General features: G+C 43.3%; 1 protein-coding gene across 1 annotated transcript in view; it reads left to right on the forward strand.

Moving 5' to 3' along the window:
- The window catches only part of GALNT1 (polypeptide N-acetylgalactosaminyltransferase 1), a 727,984-nt gene that overhangs the window by 286,007 nt on the left and 420,154 nt on the right, over positions 1–21,823 (forward strand). The gene's annotated exons all lie outside the window — the stretch shown is intronic.

Here is a 21,823-nt window from a genome sequence, read left to right on the forward strand (position 1 = left end):
GTACTTATTATGGTGGAAAAAACAGCTTCACCATAGGAAATTATTGGCTACAAAAATGGGGGGCTCTAGGGAAGTACATATATACAAAAAGCTCCAAAATCACCACATTAACTGGATATGTTCCCTGTGAATGATCCTGCCTTATATGCATGGCTCCTGTGGCCTCTGTTGTCTTTTCTGGCTGCTTGATATTCTTTGCCATCTGTCTCTCCTCTACAGCCTGAGTTCTGCATTTCTCAGGGATCATGGCAGGTGTCTTATCGACACTTCCACAACATGTTTGCAGGGTGCTCAAACTGTCGTGTGCATTACACAAATTATTTGCCTTCAAGATAAGAAGCCTTTATCAAACATTTTTCTTAACTTTTAACATCAAAATGTGTAAAAACAAATAGAAAAATAAAAACAAACAAAAAAAAAAAAAAAAAAGCATTATCTAAACTTTGAATGTAGTAGTTTGATTGCTGTAAAGCTTTTAGGGTTTACCAGCAAAATGACAAACACAATGACAAGCTTTACTGCTGAAAAGAGTGGATTGAGGAAAGTGCAAAAGCAATAAGAAAATGGTTTCTGTGTAAAAAGATGGAAAACAAAAGTAAATTGATAAATCCAGGCACCTATGCACTTTTGTTTTCTTTGACATTCTTATATATAACAGTCAGTCAGCAGTCGAATAACTCTGACTTCCAATTTTCCATATAAAACCGCAAAAAATGATTCTACCATACAGAAAATAATACTATGTAATGACCTAAAATAGTACAAAATAATGGGGGGTACACTTTTTTTTATTTAGCTGTGCCACATTTGCTTTAAAATGTGGCACACAATATTAGCGCCACATATTCAGATAATTAGCACCCGATTTAGTGCCCAGTTTAACGCTATTAGGACCCTGTTTTCAAAGGTTTAGCACAATTTTTTGGTGCACAGAGTGTTGCTGTTCATACCAAGTATACATAGTATTAAATGATGTGCTATTTGCCCCAAATGTTCAAAAGACCAAACACACTGCTGAAAATGAGGCGCAGTTAACACTCTTTGAGGCACAAAATAAAGAGCCCTAATAACACAAGTATTTGAATATACCCCCAATGTTATTTAATAGACACAAAACACACACACATGCACACTCTGTACTTATGAAATACCCACATAAGCAAACACACATGCCTTCTCATACAATATGGCACAAAAAATGTTGCATGCACAAAGCTTTAAAGAGAGCCTGTGACCAACCCCCCAAAAATTGGGATCTCACTGTCATTAAATAAGTTTGCGTGTTATGATCAAGCCCCTGTTTAAAGTTTTTTTGATAATTTCTCCTGTTCCTGAGACATGTGGGTTAAATGGGTACTGTCACCAACTTTATTTTTTGATATGTTGTAGTACTACAACATATCTCTAATATACTTTTTTTTTTTTTTTTTTTTATTAAAATAGTTTAATTTACATTTGAAAACCGGCCACTAGGGGTCTCCCTCCTAGTGGCCGGCTGCAGCCTGGCGTGACGTCACGCCTGAAAAAGGACCGATGCGGCCAGGCATCAGTCCTTTTTCATTCAGCCTGCGCTCGCTCCCTGCCTGTCAATCAGACAGGCAGGGAGCGAGCGGATTGGCTCCCCGGCCACTGACTGGGAGGCCACTCCTCCTGCACATCGCCGCCGCCTCGTCGTCGCCTCCGCCTCGTCGCCGCTGCTGTCCCTGCATGCCCGCTGCCGGACTCTGCAGTAAGTGTAATGGGGGGGGGGGGGGGTTGGGGTGTTGTGATGGAGGGAACGGGGTATGGCGCGCGGGGGGGGGTGGTGGGGGGAGGGAGACGGAGGGGACGCCGCATGTAACCAATAGTTTATCTACACAGGGTGCCTCCAGCTGTTTCAATACTACAACTCCCAGCATGCCCTGACAGCCAATAGATGTCAGGGCAAGCTGGGAGTTGTAGTGATGAAACAGCTGGAGGCACCCTATGTAGATGAACTAAGGGCGGAAGTCCCCCCTAGCAGGCATCAGTGACGTGGTGCCTGCTGGGGAGGTCTGCCTGGTAGTGAGCACACTGCCAGGCAGACAAAAATCATTTTTAATATAGTAAAAATAAAAATTTAAAGCAGGGAGAGGGTTAGGGATAGATGTTCAATATGCAGGGACAGAAAAAAAAATAGGATGGTGGGAGCTACCCTTTAATAGTTTGTCTGACAATTCAGGTGATGGGCGGTGATTGGTGATTAGCGGGATTATACTGTCAGGGGGTGTGAATGTATTACGTTGAGGAGCATGACTGTCTAATACACACTCCCTGACTGTGTAATCCCACCTATCACCTGATATTTACTCCCATTATTAAAATGTTCATCTGACTGATTCCCTGAATTGTAAGACAAAATATAAACCCACATATCTTGGGAACAGAAGGGCATATCAAGAAGCTGTAAAAAGGTTTGTGATTGGAGTACCCTGAGCTACTTATTAATAATACATTTCATTTTTTGGGCTACCCACAGGTCCTCTTTAACCAAGTGGGTAAATGCTAGCCCATAGTGGTGTGCATGTAACACTACAGAACCTTTGTGAACAGAAGTGAAAATAATCTACTAAATTTTACCCATGCTTTATTTAAAGGGGTATTTCAGGAAAAAAACTTTTTTCTTTATAGCAACTGACTCCAGAAAGTTAGACAGATTTTTAAATTACTTCTATTAAAAAATCTTAATCCTTACAATAATTATCAGCTGCTGAAGTTGAGTTGTTTTTTTCTTTCTGGCAACAGTGCTCTCTGCTGACATCTCTGCTTGTCTCGGGAACGGCACAGAGTAGAAGAGGTTTGCTATGGGGATTTGCTTCTACTCTGGACAGTTCCCTAGACAGGTGTCATCAAAAATCACTTAGACAGAAAAGAACAACTCAACTTTAGCAGCTCATAAGTACTGAAAGGATTAAGATTTTTTTATAGAAGTAATTTACAAATCTGATTAACTTTCTGGAGCCAGTTGATATATATATATATATATATATATATATATATATATATATATTATAATATATCTATATAAAAAAATATTCCTGGATAACCCCTTTAATAAAAAATAGAAAATGTACAGCACCCCAGTTCTCTTCCAGTCGAGCACTGTCACCCTGAATAGTCCTCTCCAAAATTGCTGGACTGACATCCCCATACAATGAGCTTGGGGGCTGCAGTCTATTACTGCCTCAGCAGTAATGTGCACTAACACTCAGGCCAGGGATTGGTTATAGTAGACTGTGCAGTGCATACACAGATGTCAGCAGAGCACTGGACAGTCTGGAGTGGGAGCAGTACTGGAGTAGGAGTGAGCAGAAGCGTGAATATGTGATCACCTTTACAGGCAGGTGATCTCAAAATGCTAAATATTTGCCCCTTCAGGCTTCATAGGATTATTAAGAACCCCTTATACCTGAACAACCCTTATAGAAGCATGAAAACAAGAAATCTTCTCATGTAACCATTAATCTTCAGTAGACATGTGCACAAGGGAAATTTTCATTTCGTTATATTTTTTTTCATTTTGGGTAAAATTTTCGGTTCAGTAATTTTTTCGCGTTTGATTTTTTGGATACATTCGGTATTCGGAGTATTGTATTCATTTTTCATTTAGCTTAGTTTCATTTAGTTACTTTTTAAGTTTTCTTTTTTGCCCTTTTGCTGGGGTACCACAAAAAAGAAAGATACTGGAGGGAATTGTGAGAAATAAATCTTATTTTTTTGATAACGAAATTCTTTTCTATTTAGAAGCAGGGGACCATTATCGGGAGCGAGTGCAGGCAAAGAAGGGAGCCACATCAATCCGAATGTACAAAATATGAACAATTCAGACAAAAACTAATTTCTTGCTAAACAAATTGCACATGTCTAATCTTCAGTAATCTGACAAACGGGAAGTTGTTGATATGATCTGCACTATAGTTTTAAGGTTTTGAACCTTTAGGTCACTGTCCTATGGACATCCTTTTAACATTCTACACTTTTAACTACTACACATCCTTTTAACATTCTACAATTAATATATGGGTTGCAGAGGTAACAGTAACAAATTGGCCCTGGTGTCTGAAGGGTTCCAATGGTCTATCTTGCATAAAAGAGGACCTCAGTATTATTTGATAACACACGGCAGACCAAAGCCATGGTGTTGGACTGCAAGTCCTGTAACACTGTTACGCCTAGCGCTCCGGGTCCCCGCTCCTCCCCGGAGCGCGTACGGCGTCTCTCTCTCCGCAGCGCCCCGGTCGGTCCCGCTGACCGGGAGCGCTGCCCTGTCATGGCCGTTGGGGATGCGATTCGCACAGCGGGACGCGCCCGCTCGCGAATCGCATCCCAGGTCACTTACCCGTTCCCGTCTCCTGCGGTCATGTGCTGGCGCGCGCGGCTCCGCTCTCTAGGGCGCGCGCGCGCCAGCTCCCTGAGACTTAAAGGGCCAGTGCACCAATGATTGGTGCCTGGCCCAATTAGCTTAATTGGTTCCCACCTGTTCCCTGCTTATATCTAGTCTCCTCCCTTGCTCTCCCTTGCCGGATCTTGTTGCCTTAGTGCCTAGTGAAAGCGTTCCCTAGTCTGTTCCTAGTCCGTGTTCCTGACCTCCTGCCGTTGCCCCTGACTACGATCCTTGCCGCCTGCCCCCGACCTTCTGCTACGTCCGACCTTGCTTCTGCCTACTCCATTGTACCGCGCCTATCTTCAGCATCTTCAGCAGCCAGAGAGGTAAGCCGTTGCTAGTGGATACGACCTGGTCACTACCGCCGCAGCAAGACCATCCCGCTTTGCGGCGGGCTCTGGTGAAAACCTGTAGTGGCTTAGAACCGGTCCACTAGCGCGGTCCTCGCCATCCCTCTCTGGCACAGGGGATCCACTACCTGCCAGCCGGCATCGTGACAGTAGATCCGGCCATGGATCCCGCTGAAGTTCCTCTGTCAGTTGTCGCTGACCTCACCACGGTGGCCGCCCAGCAAGCCCGACTGATCGCCCTTCTAACCCGTCAGCTGTCGGAAATGTCCACCATTTCGCACCAACTTCAGTCGCAACTTCTCCAGCAATCTTCTCCTCCGCCAGCTCCTGCACCTCCTCCGCAGCGAGTGGCCACTCCTAGCCTCTGCCTGTCCTTGCCGGACAAATTTAATGGGGACTCTAAGTATTGCCGTGGCTTTCTTTCGCAATGTTCCCAGCACTTGGAGATGATGTCGGACCAGTTTCCTACTGAGAGGTCTATGGTGGCTTTCGTAGTCAGCCTTCTGTCTGGAAAAGCCCTGTCATGGGCCGCACCGCTCTGGGACCGCAATGACCCCGTCACTGCCTCTGTACACTCCTTCTTCTCGGAAATTCGAAGTGTCTTTGAGGAACCTGCCCGAGCTTCTTCAGCCGAGATTGCCCTGCTGAACCTGGCCCAGGGTGTTTCTTCCGTTGGCGAGTACGCCATTCAGTTCCGTGCTCTTGCTTACGAGTTGTCCTGGAATAGTGAGGTTCTCTGCGCGACCTTTAAAAAAGGCCTATCCAGCAACATTAAAGATGTTCTGGCCGCACGAGAGACTCCTGCTGACCTACATGAACTCATTCATCTTGCCACTCGCATTGACATGCGTTCTTCCGGATGGCGTCTGGAGCTTCGCCTGGATATGGACTTTGTTCGCACGAAGCGTTTTTTCTCCCCGGCTCCTCTCTCCTCTGGTCCTCTGCAATCTGTTCCTGTGCTTCCCGCCGCGGAGGCTATGCAAGTTGACCGGTCTCGCTTGACACCTCAAGAGAGGACACGATGCCGTATGGAGAACCTCTGCCTGTACTGTGCTAGTACCGAACACTTCCTAAGAGATTGTCCTATCCGTCCTCCCCGCCAGGAAAGACGTACGCTGACTCCGCACAAAGGTGAGACAGTCCTTGATGTCTACTCTGCTTCTCCACGTCTTACTGTGCCTGTGCGGATGTCTGCCTCTGCCTTCTCCTTCTCTACAGTGGCCTTCTTGGATTCCGGATCTGCAGGAAAATTTTTTTTGGCCTCTCTCATCAACAGGTTCTACGTTCCTGTGACCAGTCTCGCCAGACCCCTCTACATCTATTGTTTTTACAATAAAAGATTGGACTGTCTCGTTCGTTTCCACACAGAACCCCTCCTAATTTGCATCGGACCTCATCACGGAAAAATTGAATTTTTTTTCCTCAGGTTCTTTGGCCCCAAGAAGAGGGGGAGACCTAAGGGGGGGGGTACTGTTACGCCTAGCGCTCCGGGTCCCCGCTCCTCCCCGGAGCGCGTACGGCGTCTCTCTCTCCGCAGCGCCCCGGTCGGTCCCGCTGACCGGGAGCGCTGCCCTGTCATGGCCGTTGGGGATGCGATTCGCACAGCGGGACGCGCCCGCTCGCGAATCGCATCCCAGGTCACTTACCCGTTCCCGTCTCCTGCGGTCATGTGCTGGCGCGCGCGGCTCCGCTCTCTAGGGCGCGCGCGCGCCAGCTCCCTGAGACTTAAAGGGCCAGTGCACCAATGATTGGTGCCTGGCCCAATTAGCTTAATTGGTTCCCACCTGTTCCCTGCTTATATCTAGTCTCCTCCCTTGCTCTCCCTTGCCGGATCTTGTTGCCTTAGTGCCTAGTGAAAGCGTTCCCTAGTCTGTTCCTAGTCCGTGTTCCTGACCTCCTGCCGTTGCCCCTGACTACGATCCTTGCCGCCTGCCCCCGACCTTCTGCTACGTCCGACCTTGCTTCTGCCTACTCCATTGTACCGCGCCTATCTTCAGCATCTTCAGCAGCCAGAGAGGTAAGCCGTTGCTAGTGGATACGACCTGGTCACTACCGCCGCAGCAAGACCATCCCGCTTTGCGGCGGGCTCTGGTGAAAACCTGTAGTGGCTTAGAACCGGTCCACTAGCGCGGTCCTCGCCATCCCTCTCTGGCACAGGGGATCCACTACCTGCCAGCCGGCATCGTGACAAACACCTTACTGTTTTGTGGTTTCCAGCGCTGTGCACAGGTCCTTGAAAGCAGGTTAGCCGGGCAGGCAGGTTTTTTTTTTCCGGGAGTTTCTTTAAATGGTTTGTCTGGGAGTTTCCTTGAATGGAGAATGGAGAAGGTGGTGGATTGTGGCATCCTTGTGCTCGTGAGGTGCACGTTTGTTTGAAAGATAAGATAATTGTGGGAGAGTGATGGCGGGGACAGTAATTCAAAGTGTTATAGAGCAGTTTTATTACAATTTCATTATCTGGAAACTTTTCAGAGCACAGGGCTCTTTCTTCAGCAGCATATAGATATTATTGCATATTATCAAATAATATTTATATGCTGCTGAAGAAAGAGCCCTGTGCTCTGAAACGTGTCCAGCTAATGAAATGTTTTTAATACTGCACTAAAGCACTTTGAACTACTGTCCCCACCATCACTTTCCCTCAATTATCTTGTCTATCAAACAAATGCGAACCTCACGAACATGAGGACGCCGCAATCCACCACCTTACCAGATATCTCCATTCAAGGAAACTCCCAGACAAACCACCACCTGCCCGGCTAATCTGCTCGCAAGGACACGCGCACAGTAAGGCATTACGGGATTTTCAAGCCGACACCACGGATCTTTGTGCAGCTGTGAATCTGAACAACAGGAGGGTGAGTGGTGCATTGCAGAAAATCTAAAATTTCTATATCTGACTGGGCACAAAATCCTAAGTGGACACTTTGTTTTCTATGGGAGAGTGCAACATTATGATTTCTTGTGACACAAAAACGATCTTGCTATTGACTAGCTAGCTACACCTGCATACTCTCATATCATTTTGCTGCATAAATACAACAGCTTGTATAAACTGTTGAACATTGTACAATTGCGAGATCACTTGGGTGGGAAATTTTATGTGAATTATTGGCTATAGTGCTACAATTATTACATTGTTTTTAGATTTTTTTTATCATCTTTAAATTAATACTGGTGATATCACATATATGTACATCTGTAGATTGATAATTTAACTGTGTCGACCACAAAGGCCCCGTGGTCACCCCAGTGTATCGATCATCAGTCGTCTTCAATTTCTTATTATGAATTGCTTATTTGAATAATTGTTTTGTATTTTAAATATGTGATTTATTGGTTGCAAATAGTGGTATCCTTCCTTACACATATAACTTTGAGGACTGTATTTATTTTTATTTATTGTTAAACCATATAATGTTTTTATAACGTTTTAATAATTTGTAATTTCCATGTATTTTTCAAAGTCTATGGTAGTTTCACAATGAATTCAATACGTTTAGTCATGATATTGTTTGAGAAATACATTTCTGAAAGTGTCTGCAACTATAGTGTCTGCAAGATTAAAATAAAACCTTGGAATTGCTCTATGAATCACCCAATCAATACTTATTAGCTAAAATGTATCCATTTACAGTTTGTGAAAGTGGTTTGTGAGTTATAGTTTTACCTATTACAGTATCTTCATATTGTGTTAGACACCTATTGTTCTCAGCTGTTAACATTAGTTAGAAATAATACAATTAAAGCCTCTGTGATACTTGAAAATAAAATCCACCCTAATTATTTATCTATATATTATATAGTTGTATATAGTGAAGATTCTGGTGCAGGAAGCAAACTGATGAACTTAATTTTGGTTGTTGGTATGTGACTTTAGTTAGTGTAATCTACTATTGCATTTTAATTTAACACAAAACCTGATGCAACTCCCAAACATGTTTACAAAAGCTATTTATTTTTTAAGATTTGGGCCACCAATACTATTGAAACTCCCAAGGGGGATAGTTTTTGATAAATTTTCCTACTTTTTTATGTTTACAGAAGCTATGTATTCCTTACAATTTTAATACACCAATCCTGTTTCAACTCTGCAAACAGAATGTAAGGTATGGCCAGGGCCCAAGTTTAAGGATTCGACTCTATGTACACATGGAGGGTCATCTTCAGGCATGGCTACAACTATCATTAGTCCACCACTACCTGCTGTGTGATGGTTACATCTAATGCTGTCCAACTGCTACAGCTACCACTAGTCCAACAATGCCTGCTATCCACTGGCTACAGCTACCACTAGTCCACCAATGTCTGCTGTTCACTGGCTACAACTACCACTAGTCCACCAATGCCTGCTGGCTGTTGGCTACAGCTACCATTAGTCCACCAATGCCTGCTGTTCATTGGCTAGAGCTACCACTAGTCCACCAATACCTGCTGACTACAGTAAGCATTAGTCCACCAATGCCTGCTGTCCATTGGCTAGAGCTAGTGGTAGCTCTAGCCAACAGAGAGCAGGCATTGGTGGACTAATGCATCACAACATGCATCAAAAATTAAACATCCAACTATTCCACATGTGCAGTGTGCAGAGCAGAGCAGAGCTAGCAAGGTTGTCTTCACCTAGGTGACAGCGGACATTTCACGCCTGTGAAATGGCCTTGCTAGCTCTGCACGCTGCACATGGAATAGTTGGATGTTTCTTTTTTGATGCATGTCATCTGATGAATAAACCACAGTGAAGACAGACCCTCCTGGTGAGTACACTAGTCTCTTTCTTCTTATAGTTGGATCTTATTACTGAACTGTTACGACTAGAGTTGCACCACTGGTCTTTTGCTGGGACCCCCCGCGATCTTGCTGCAGCACCCGCACCTCTGGTTTCCGGGACTGGACACATGACATAATACCACGCCCCCCTCGTGACATCACTTCACGCCCCCTCCATTCATGTCTATAGGAGGGGGTAAAATGTTAAATCCTGGAATACCCCTTTAACCGTATGAAGGCAGGTGGTCACCCAGGAGACATGGGCAGTGCCAAACTCTTTTGTTGGTTGGTTTCATTGCGGGTTCAGTTTGAACTTATTCTCCACAAACCAAACTTTTTTTTTTAAAGTTCTGCAAGCTTGACTCTAGTGTTAAGTTATAATACTTGTCAATCATGCCTCAGCTTGGATGAATGTTATACTTCAATGTTCTTGGGTTGAAATTACAAGCTGGGGAGGTCTATTTTCTTATTGTAAACGTGAGTTCACTGCAAAATAAGGCTGCAATATATGTATAAATTGTTCTACCTTGAGATAAAAATGGAATACCAGCAAGAGGGTGTGTAAGACAAATTGTGATTACTCTGGCCCTGGGTCATATCACTCATCAGTATCTGAGTCATATAACAAATGCTGTATTCTTTGTAATTTATATCTATTACATGTCAGCCGTATCACATTGACTGGGTTATAGTATAACTGATTACATGTACATCTAAACCACCTAGAAGACACGGTGAGTCATGTTTCAATAGTGTCATATGTGTGACACATTTGTTATAATTAGGACACCCTTAAATCTGCTATATAGACATTACATTTGGTGTACGACAGTCAACCTGTTGTGCCGCATGTATGACATTTTTTCTTTTTGCACATCAGCCGTACTGAGTCGTTATATGCCAAAGCTTTAAAGCTAGTTATCTACACCCTCTTCTTCTCATGAACAAAGGAAATAATCTAGCCAGTAATGTTATGTAGGTTACAAATAGTGTAATAAACGTAGTGGAAATTCTGAATACCATAGTTTCATTCTTTCGGGTAGCTTTAGTTTTTTTTTTTTTATATAAACATTCTTCTGGATTAGCCTCTTAACCCATTTTTTTATTTTCCTTATTTCTGTTATTCATTGCAATCAATATAAAGATACTAACAAATGAATTCTAAATTTCCAAAGCGTAATTAATAAGGCATGTTAAATATTTCCATAAAATAATATTACATGATTAGTAGTTGAAAAAAACCTCCAGTCATTACCTAATTGTACACTAATGAAACCCATGGAGGAATGTCTATTTTCTGTTTTAGTCGGTTCACATGATTCATCATTTCCAGCTGCCGCTCACATCCTTCCTATCCATACAACATGCTGTGTACACCTGCCAACTGACACTTGTGTGAGGAAAGGTAATTAAAACATAAGAAAAAAATGTGTCATGGAAATACAATCTTGTAGCTGCTACAATAAACCAATACAGACATCACAAATATTTTATAAAGGACAGGTTTAAAGGGGAACTCCTGTGAATTTTTTTTTTAAATCAACTGGTATCAGAAAGTTAAACAGATTTGTAAATAACTTGCATTTAAAAATCTTAATACTTCCATTACTTATCAGATGCTGTATACACCTCAGGTAGTTCTTTTCTTTTTTTAATCTATTTTCTGTCTGAACACAGTGCTCTCTGTTGACACCTCTGTCCATGTCAGGAACTGTCCAGAGCAGGAGAAAATCTCCATAGCAAACCTATCCTTCTCTGGACAGTTCCTGACACGGAGAGAGGATGTCAGCAGAGAGCACTGTGGTCAGACAGAAAGGAAGTTCAAGAAGAAAATAACTTCCTCTGTAGTATACAGAAACTGATAAGTACTGGAAGGATTAAGATGTTTTAATAGAAGTAATTTACAAATCTGTTTCACTTTCTGGCACCAGTTGATTTAAAAAAAAAAAAATTCCACCGGAGTACCCCCTTAAAACAAACATTCTAACTTGCTGAGATGCTCAAGTTTAAGAGCATTTCACCCTTAAAGAGGTTATTCCACAGCTAAGACCTATCTGTTATCTACAGGATAGGAGATACTGTGAATCCATGTTCACACCTTAGAATTTCCGTGCAGAATTCTGGACAGAGATTCCGCAGCAGCAGAGTCCCGTTGAATTCAACTGCATTCTGCTGCAATATGCACATTGCAGAAATTCCGTTCTGGTGTCCGTAGAAAGAATAAACATGTCATCTGCAGAGTCTGCATGGAATGCATCGCCGTCTATGAGACCAGCGCCCACAGTCTGCGGAAAGTCCACACAGAGATTTTTCGTGCAGACATTCCAATGTGTGAACATAGCATAAATATGTAGGCTATGTATGATTTTAAGAATGTAGGACCCAAGTATGTCTTCAGAATGAAGTGGCAGTAACACATTGTCTATGGGAGCGCTTGGCTATCTCTGTCTGCTCTTATAGAAAATAAATGGAGCTATGGCGTTCATGCGTAGCCCCATTCCCTTTTATCGAGATCATGGGGGGTACCAGCCATTGGACCCCCCCCCCCCCCCTTCAATCATCCGCTTTTCTGCTATTCTATAAATAGGGGATGTCTGGATTGTGAGAGAGTCCTATTTAACATCATCATTTTACTATTTGAGACTTCTCTGGCAATGCAACCTTGGATTATTTCCAAGAAAGTCCAAAACCCCATAACTAAAAAACAAGACAATCCCTTAGATTTCACCTACTCTTTTACCCCCACGCCTATAGATGCAGTGAGTCTGCGATCCAAGTTATTGTTCCCTGTTCAAATGATGGCATACAATCTACAGTAGGTATTTATAGAAAAAGTTACAAGAAACTAAGTAAAATCTTAACTTACCATCCCTGGAATAAATGATGACTCTATGAGTCAGGGAACAACTCCTATGTGCAAATAATAATTAATACTTTGTTCAAAGAAGAGAAAGCAAGGGGTGGTATTTGGGGGAAGCAATGTAGCACTGTAGGAAACGTCTTTGGTATCAAATTATATTCAGGCTGATTAAACTACAAAAGCTTTTCTTCAATAAGATCTGTATCCAATAGCTTTTCTACAGCTAAAATAAAAAATTTCTCATTAGCAAGTTTTCCTATAGAAAAGTAATATAACTTGTGTTACTTGAATCAATAACTTCGTCTGAACAATAAAAGACTGCATTTTCAAAATGCATTTCAAGGGATATGCTTGGAAAAGCCATTAGTTCCCTAACAGGCTTTTTCATTTGTCCTTTTTTTCTTCACTTTGTTGATGGGCTCTTTGATGTATTTCACTGAGGATTTTGGTTTTTCTGCAAAAATGCTTATGGAATTTCTATCAGTATTATGTAATGTTCTTAGTTACAATCTCCGTTGCCACTTAGAGACAAACAATGTATTGCTGAAGCTGCAATGAACACAACGAGACATATACATTAGACTGGTAAACAAGATTTTAATGCTAAGGTCCAAACTATAATAGCCATGACTGTTAATTGAAACAAAGATATCTTGATTTATTAACATATAACGGATAAAGGGAGAATATTGTATTTCATTGATAATATATAAAAAGCAGTGACTAGATCATATCAGGTTAAAAGAGGGTATGAAAGTGTTTGATTTAAGACACAAAAACATTGCTGTCACATTGTATCTTTTCAGGTTAATCCCTTTCTGCTGCAACAGGTTACAAAAGCCCCCTTTGTATACTAGGCCAAGGTCACTTTTCAAACACAGGGACAACAAGCTTAAAAGGGCAAAAGTCTAATTTTTTGGTGCAAAAAAGGGCTTGTGCAAGAATGTGTCTGAATAGCAGGCATAGATGCTAAATATGTGGAGATCTTTGATGCCTGTGTGTTTGGTCCATTTCACCCCCACCTTATATATACTAAGACAGAATATAGGATGGTGACAGCACAACTCATAGACAGAGTTCCTTCAACTGGTTAACTCACAAGTACACTTGATAAACTGATTAAACCGATTGAAGGAACTCTATCTACACGTGGTGCCTGGTAGACTGCGGAACCATTCTTTGCCGGTAGCAGTTTCCCCCTTCTGGGTTCCAACAATGGCACACATGGCACAGACCAAACATGGCAGTAGAACAGTCACTTAAAGGGGTACTCCGGTGGAAAAACATTTTTTTCCCTTTTTTAAATGAACTGGTGCCAGAAAGTTAAAAATATTTGTAAATTACTTCTATGAAAAAATCTTAATTCTTCCTGTATTTATTAGCTGCTGAATACTACAGAGGAAATTCTTTTCTTTTTGAAATGCTCTCTGATGACATCATGAACACACTGCTCTCTGCTGACATTATTATAATAATAATAAGTCTTTATTTATTTATTGTTGTCCTTAGTGGGATTTGAACCCAAGGTCCCAGCACTGCAAGGCAGCAGTGCTAACCACTAAGCCACCATGCTGCCCTTAGCATACATCTGCTATGCACGGTTGCTAAAATGGACAGAGATGTCAGCAGAGAGCACTGTGGTCGTGATGTCATCAGTGTTCCAAAAAGAAAGGAATTTCCTCTGTAGTATTCAGCAGCTAATAAGTACTGGAAGGATTAAGATTTTTTAATAGAAGTAATTTACAAATATGCTTAACTTTCTGGCACCAGTTGATTTAAAAAAGAAAAAAAATTTTTTTTCCACCGGAGTACCCCTTTAAGAAATACAAAAAACTGAAAATGGATCCAGTCAGGGGCGGACATATCGCCTGTGCAGCAGGTTCAGCTGCACAGGGGCCCAGCGTGTGAGGGGGCCCGCCCTCACACGCTGGGCCGGTCCTACCATCGGACCCAGTGCACAGGGCCACCATCAGGGGGTAAACCCATACACTTGTATGGGGCCCGGAGCTTCAGGGAGGCACGGACGTCCCTGTACTTTTTTTTTTCCGGCTAGTCAGTAAGTGACTGCGACTGTCACTCACTGACTCCTGGCTGGGTACCTGTCAGAACTATGACCGGGCCTCATAGTCTGGGGGGCCCGCAGGACTATGAGGCCCGCTCTTTCTAGGGCGCAGGCCCCTTAAGAAGTACGGCAGGGCCAGACAGGCCAGGGGCTGATGGGAGTCAACGTGCCCCGCGCAGGCACGCACGTCTACTCCAGTCACCTGACCTGTCCCGGCGCGATCTCCAGTCCAGCAGCCTCCCGACGGATCCTCCCCGTGCAGTGGAACACTGTGACAGGAGCAGCAGCTGCACCGAACCCCGGCAGGATAAGTGAACGGGGGGGTTGGATGGGGGCTATGTTGTTTGCAGACTACAATGGTGATGAGAGGTGCAGGGGAACAGGTGCTTGGGGTGTTATAGGGGTGATGAGAGGGGGGTTATGGGGGGTAATGAGAGGTGCAGGGGGGTGTTATGGGGGTGATGAGAGGTGCATGGGGAGGTTATGGGGGTGATGAGAGGTGCAGGGGGGTTATGGGGGGTGATGAGAGGTGCAGGGGGGTGTTATGGGGGTGATGAGAGGGGGGGTTATGGGGGTGATGAGAGATGCAGGGGGGTTATGGGGGTGATGAGAGATACAGGGGGGTTATGGGGGTGATGAGAGATGCAGGGGGGTTATGGGGGTGATGAGAGGGGGATTATGGGGGCGATGAGAGATGCAGGGGGGGTTATGGGAGTGATGAGAGATGCAGGGGTGTTATGGGGGTGATGAGAGATGCAGGGGGGTTATGGGGGTGATGAGAGATGCAGGGGGGTTATGGGAGTGATGAGAGGTGCAGGGGGTGTTATGGGGGTGATGAGAGGTGCAGGGGGTGTTATGGGGGTGATGAGAGGGGGGGGTGTTATGGGGTGATGAGAGGTGCAGGGGGGGTTATGGGGGTGATAAGAGGTGCAGGAGGGTGTTATGGGGGTGAAGAGAGGTGCAGGGGGGTGTTATGGGGGTGGTGAGAGATGCAGGGGGGGTTATAGTAGTGATGAGGAGAGGTGCAGGGGGATTATAGTAGTGATGAGGAGAGGCGTGGGGGGGTTATAGTAGTGATGAGGAGAGGTGTGGGGGGTTATAGTAGTGATGAGGAGAGGTGCGGGGGGTTATAGTAGTGATGAGGAGAGGTGCAGGGGTTATAATAGTGATGAGGAGAGGTGTGGGGGGGTTATAGTAGTGATGAGGAGAGGTGCGGGGGGGTTATAGTAGTGATGAGGAGAGGTGTGGGGGGTTATAGTAGTGATGAGGAGAGGTGCAGGGGGTTATAGTAGCGATGAGGAGAGGTGCGGGGGTGGTTATAGTAGTGTTGAGGAGAGGTTTGGCAGGGGTTATGGGGGTGATGAGGAATGATGAGGACACAGAGGATAAGAGGTATTATATTTAGTGGGTATAGTGTGTGGCAGGATTATATTTAGTGGGTACAGTGTATAGCAGTATTATATCCAGGGTACAGTGTGTGGCAGGATTATTTTTAGTGAGTACAGTGTATAGCAGTATTATATTCAGGGTACAGTGTATAGCAGTATTATATTCAGAGTACGGTGTGCGGCAGGATTATATTTAGTGGGCACAGTGTATAGCAGTATTATATTCAGGGTACAGTGTATAGCAGTATTATATTCAGTGTACGGTGTGTGGCAGGATTATATTTAGTGGGCGCAGTGTATAGCAGTATTATATTCAGGGTACAGTGTATAGCATTATTATATTCAGGGTACAGTGTATAGCAGTATTATATTCAGGGTACAGTGTGTGGCAGCATTATATTTAGGTTACAGTGTGTGGCAGGATTATATTTAGTGGATACAGTGTATAGCAGTATTATATTTAGTGGGTACAGTGTACAGCAGTATTATATTCAGGTTACAGTGTCTGGCAGTATTATATTTAGGGTACAGTGTGGGGCAGTATTATATTTAGTAGGCACAGTGAATAGCAGTATTATATTTAGTGGGTACAGTGTATGGCAGTATTCTATTCATGGTACAGTGTGTGGCAGTATTATATTCAGGGTACAGTGTGTGGCAGGATTATATTCAGGGTACAGTGTGTGGCAGGATTATATTCAGGGTACAGTGTGTGGCAGGATTATATTCAGGGTACAGTGTGTGGCAGGATTATATTCAGGGTACAGTGTGTGGCAGGATTATATTCAGGGTACAGTGTGTGGCAGGATTATATTCAGGGTACAGTGTGTGGCAGGATTATATTCAGGGTACAGTGTGTGGCAGGATTATATTCAGGGTACAGTGTGGGGCAGTATTTTATTTAGGTTACACTTTCTGGCAAGGTTATAATGATTATTGTCTTCATGCAGAGGATGAGGATCTGCTGACAAAGTGAGGAGCCAATGATGTCCGGATGTCAGACTCTGCAGAGATGATGGAGCTGGAGGAAGACCTGGTCTCTGGACGAGATGAAGAAGAAAAGATTACAGAGAAGATATCACTTAAATCAGAAGACGTCACTCAGGTCACTGACATCATTATGTTTTCTTATGACTGTCCCATCAGAGCTGTAGTCACTTGTAAGTTCTGCAGTGATGATGGGTAAAACTGTGTCCAATCTGTGTCTCTTCAGCTGTTACAAAACTACAACTCCCATTGCCAGAGGCTCTTCAGACATGATGGGAGTTTTAGCTTTCCAACAGCTGGAGAACCACTTCAACCAAGGGGATCGGTGGGGGTCTCAGGCCTTGAGTTGTGTAAGGGGCCCCGAAATTTCTGATGGCAGCCCTGCCAGTGCACATATGACAGGGAAACCAGTCTTTCCCAGTCACTAAACTGCTACTTACATCTGCCCATGGGGACTTCCTGGCTGAGGTGCGTGCAGTGAGTAACGTCATCGCAAGCACCTGGACGCTGACGTCCAGCGCAGAGCGTTCGATAACGTCACTTATAGCGCGCACCTCTGCCAGGAAGTCCTCTCAGGCAGATGTAAGTAGTGCAGGCAAGGTAAGAGTGTGTGGGTGAGTGAGAGTGTGTGTGTGTTTGTTTGTTGGGGTTATCCTACACTACCTTATGTGGGGAATCTATGCTACCTAATGTGGGGAATATATGCTATGCTACCTAATGTGGGGAATATATGCTACGCTACCTAATGTGGGGAAATTATGCAATGCTACCTAATGTGGGGAATATATGCTACATAATGTGAGGAAACTATGCTACCTAATGTGGGGGAACTGCTGCCTACCTAATGCAGATTAATGTGAGTTGCAGTGCAATTTTATGGCATATTACTTTTTTTTTGGGGGGGGGGGGGGGGGCCCAGGCACATTCTTTGCACAGGGGCCCTCTGTTGTCTGTGTCCGCCCCTGGATCCAGTATATAGATTGAGGAATTGCACAGCAAAAATTCAAAAGAGACCCATTAACAAAAACTAACACTGCTGCCAGCAAGTGAACAAATTATATGACTATATATTGAACCAAGCGTCACTCAGAGAACGTACTTAATGTTTATTATGACCTTTTAAACTACAGTTATTTTTCACATTGTTAACAATGTGTTGGAAGTGGTTTAATAAAATATTTTATATGTAATTTAACACTTTTAATTTAACAATTTTACATACACAAATTATACACAAATTGAAACAAATATATATACTTACCTTTTTAAGCAACAGAAGCAAACAAATGTTGCTCTTCTTACTAGTAATGTGATGTAAAGTAAGTAATTTACATTCCACTGCCTGCTTTTTTTTTTTTTTACTGAGAAAACTGTGTCTATCCTCTTTATATACTGTGGGGATTAAAGAGTCTGAAATTAGTGCTTTACAGGCACAGAAATAGTAGTCATGCCGATGTTATGCAAGGGGCTATGATGATCCATGAGAAATTGTCATGCAGAACATATAAGGACACACACGCACACACACACATATATATATATATATATATATATATATATATATATATATATATATATATATACACACTGTATATGTCCAATTTGCTTATTTTCCTCCCTTTTTTGGTTTAGTTCCAATAAGTGTTGAAGTGCTGGTATACCCCTTTAAGATAAAGTGTTGAAGTGCTGGAATACCCCTTTAAGATAAAGATGTTTCATTTCATCCTTGGTTCTTATAACAGCGTTTGCCATCTTTGGCACTTTGTATACCTGTCTACCATCAAGTATGTGTGGTAAGTAAGGGATCAATAAATGTATTGCTAATGCAAACTTAAAATCACTGCAGTTATTCTATACATTCTATATATAACCTTGAAATCTGACAGTATAGTTTCTCAAAATTACATTAAAACATGGAGAGCTGTTCACTCTGTTACCAGTGCCAAATGTGAGAACTGGATTCCCTTAAAGTGTACCTGTTGTCAACTAAAACTTTTTATATAGTGTAGATAATAACATTATATGTATATTTGTAATATACATTGATTAAAAAATGTGTACATTTTCAGGTGAAAAATCACATGTTTGTCTCTGTGAGGAGTCCAAATATAGGAAGTGAGGGCAGGACAAGCAGCGCTCTGTGCAGGATCCTGGCTTGTCAATCATCCTCATGTGTGAGCCCGTAGCATGTCAGAGAGCCTCACTGTACAGAGCTCTGTTTGTTCTCAGTGCACAGAGCCCTGCTTGTTCAACCTCATTTCCTGTATTTGGACTCCTCATAGAGACACACACAGGCAATAGCTGCAGGGACAAAAATATATGTATTTTTTTTAACCAATGTATATTGGAAAAATACATATAATGGGATTGTCTACATTATAATAAAACATTTTGTTGACGACAGGAACAGAACAGAATGTATCCTTGAGTGAAATAGATATCAATAAAGTGCTAGCCCAAGATGACATGTATCCATTCATACTTATTGAATTAAAGGGGTATTCCAGGATCTTTTTTTTATTTGATTAAGCTAAAGGGGCTGTAAAGTTAGTGTAGTTCATAATATAATGTCTGTACCTGTGTGTGATGGTGGTCTCACAATTCTTCTGTGAATATCGCCCCAATATTTATTTTTAACAGCATACAAAATTACTCATGTCTTGGGATTTCCCAGGTTGCAGTGCGTCGAGACCTGACATCACTAGTCAGGTGGAGGGAGCCTATTATGATTCGATTTCGCAACAACTATAGTCCCCCTGGTTAGAAAACACTGTATTTCAATGGGTGGGGTGGCTGATGTGTGGGAGGAAGGAAAGTGATCTCATACTTTTAAGCATGTAACTGTGGAATGTGTAGTTTAGAGAACAAAATCCAACAGGAAGTACCCAGTTTTGACAGGTAAGTACTAAAATCACCTTATGGTGGATAACCCCTTTAACATCTGTAATTGTAAGTCTTTGGATCTCTGGGTAATTCTAGACCAGTAATCTCTAATAAATAAATAATAAGGAAGTTGTTAGTAATATGGATTTTGCTGGAGTGTTTGATACAATTCCCAAACAACTGGGAACACCTGTACAAGTAGAAAAACTACAGATTAAATGCTTGTGGATAATAAAAATATTAAAAAATAAAATACATTTCAGGGGTTCGAACAATATCAGAAATACACGGCACTACACATGTTCAAGGGTTGTGTCTGGTATTGTAGCTCACTTACTACAAAATTACATTTCTGATGTGCTAATGGTAACAGAGAAAGTGTGTTCCCTTTGTCACAATGAAATTTAGGAAATTAATTTACTCTTACTTCAGTATACCATAGAAACATCTGACTAAAAGATCTAAAAGCACTGAAGCAGAAAATTTTGTGAAAACCAAAAAAACTTATTGTAGTAAACCTTTGGACAACTTGTTACACTTTAATCCCTTAAAGTGGTACCACTATGGAATTTTGTAGCTGTATACTACAGAGGAAATGTTTTTCATTTTGGATTTCTCTTATGTCACGACCACGGTGCTCTCTGCTGACCTTTGCTGTTCATTTCAGGAACTCTCCAGAGCAGGAGAAAATCCCTGTAGCAAACATATGCTGCTCTGGAAAGTTCCTAAAATGGCCAGCAGAGGTCAGCACAGAGCACTGTGGTCGTGACATAAGAGAAATCCAAAAAGAAAAACATTTCCTCTGTAGTATACAGCCCCTAAAAAGTACTGGAAGGATTAAGATTTTCTAATAGAAGTAATTTACAAATCTGTTTAACTTTCTGGCACCAGTTGATTAAAAAAAAAGTTTTCCACTGTAGTACCCCTTTAAGGATCACAGATTTTCTCATTTTTGCACTTTCATATTTTCCACCTCACCTTCTAAAAGTCAGAATGCATTTAACCCCTTAAGGTCCCAGGACATACTCAAACGGCCCTTTTTCCAAGTCCTTAAGGACTCAGGACGTTTGAGTACGTCCTGTAAAATACCGCCAAACCCCCCCCCCCCCCGCGCCGGAGGGGAGCCGGTGCCCGATGCCTGCTGAAATCGTTCAGCAGGCATCGCGGCATATCTTCCAGGGGGGTCATGATGACCCCCCATGTCGGCGATGGCCGCAGATCGCTGGACAATTCAGCCCAGCGATCTGCGGCGGATTCCGGGTCAATCGGGTCTCCAGTGACCCGGTGACCCGGAATTACAGGCTGTTCGGGGCCATCTCTGACGGCCCCGAACAGCCATAGCCAGCAGGGGTGAGCTGGCAATGGTGCCACCTCACGATCGGTTTACCGGCCGACCAATCAGGGCACCTGCTGCGCGTGTTACTCCCGCAACCCGCTCCGCCCCTCTTCCGGAGGATGTGATCGGGTGCGGGAGGAGGACCCAGGCAGGAGGACCCTGATCCCCGGCGTCAATGTTGAGATCGGGGCCCCAGGAGCGGCGGCGGCGAGGGACTGACATGTATGCGGCGTGAATCAGTAGTTGGAGCTAAGTGACAGCCTCCCATGCTGGGAGCTGTAGCTATGCAACAGCAGGAGGCAGACCACCACAACTCCCAGCATTCCCTTATGGGCATGCTGGGACTTATAGTTTTGCAACAGCCGGAGGCACATTTTTTCTATGGAAAAGTGTACCTTCAGCTGTTGTATAACTACAACTCCCAGCTTGCACAAACAGCTAAAGTGCATGCTGGGAGTTGTAGTGGTGCATCTGCTGGTTGCATAACTACAACTCCCAGCATGCCCGTTGGCTGTCGGTGACTGCTGAGAGTTGTAGTTTTGCAACAGCTGAAGGCACACTGGTTGTGAAACTCAGAGTTTTTTTTACCTAACTCAGTGTTTCACGATCGGTGGGCCTCCAGCTGTTGCAAACTACAACTACCAGCATGCACCGTACATACTGGGAGTTGTAGTTTTGCAACAGCTGGAGGCACAATGGTTGTGAAACACTGAGTTAGGTCACAAACTCAGTGATACACAACCAGTGTGCCTACAGCTGTTGCAAAACTAAAACTCTCAGCATGTACA

The sequence above is a fragment of the Hyla sarda genome, chromosome 5 (assembly GCF_029499605.1).
Source record: "Hyla sarda isolate aHylSar1 chromosome 5, aHylSar1.hap1, whole genome shotgun sequence".
Taxonomy (NCBI): Eukaryota; Metazoa; Chordata; class Amphibia; order Anura; family Hylidae; genus Hyla; species Hyla sarda.